This window comes from Odontomachus brunneus, unplaced genomic scaffold (genome assembly GCF_010583005.1).
Source record: "Odontomachus brunneus isolate Ranch 3 - 2012 unplaced genomic scaffold, Obru_v1 Obru_scaffold_240, whole genome shotgun sequence".
NCBI classification, from domain to species: Eukaryota; Metazoa; Arthropoda; class Insecta; order Hymenoptera; family Formicidae; genus Odontomachus; species Odontomachus brunneus.
The window spans coordinates 250,701-251,245 of record NW_022639690.1 but is presented as its reverse complement, the minus strand read 5'-3'; positions in this window follow the sequence as shown (position 1 = coordinate 251,245).

Sequence of the window (545 nt, the reverse complement as noted above, 5' to 3'; positions counted from 1 at the left end):
ATGAAAACATGTTTGTCAAATATGCTAGGATGAATGTTCAACATTTTAACAAGTTATCAACCATGCTAAGATCTTATTTGGTAAAAGAACTAAGAAAACTCTGTCTTCGGAACACAGGTTAATAATAACATTAAGGTAAATATAGTTTATTAGTAAAAAATTGTTTGATGCAACTACTTCTTAAATTTTGTTATGTTTAAAAATCATTGTTAGAAAAAAATATTTTACGAAATTATAAACTATATAGCAAAAATTGTGATACATTTTTCAGATATCTTGCAACAGGGAATTCAATAGCAAGTATTGCATTTTCTTTTCGAGTTGGGCAGTCAACTGTTAGTTAATGAAACTGACAGTTAATGAAAGAAGTGCGTCTAGTTATTGTTAATACATTACAGCCTCTATATTTAGCATGTCCAATTGAAGAACAGTGGAAGAATATATAATTGCTGATGGATACTGAAATATGTCTAACTTCTTTGGAGCTATTGACGGGAAACATAGTTTTGCGATGTCCTGCTAATTCTGGAAGCTTGTATTTTAAA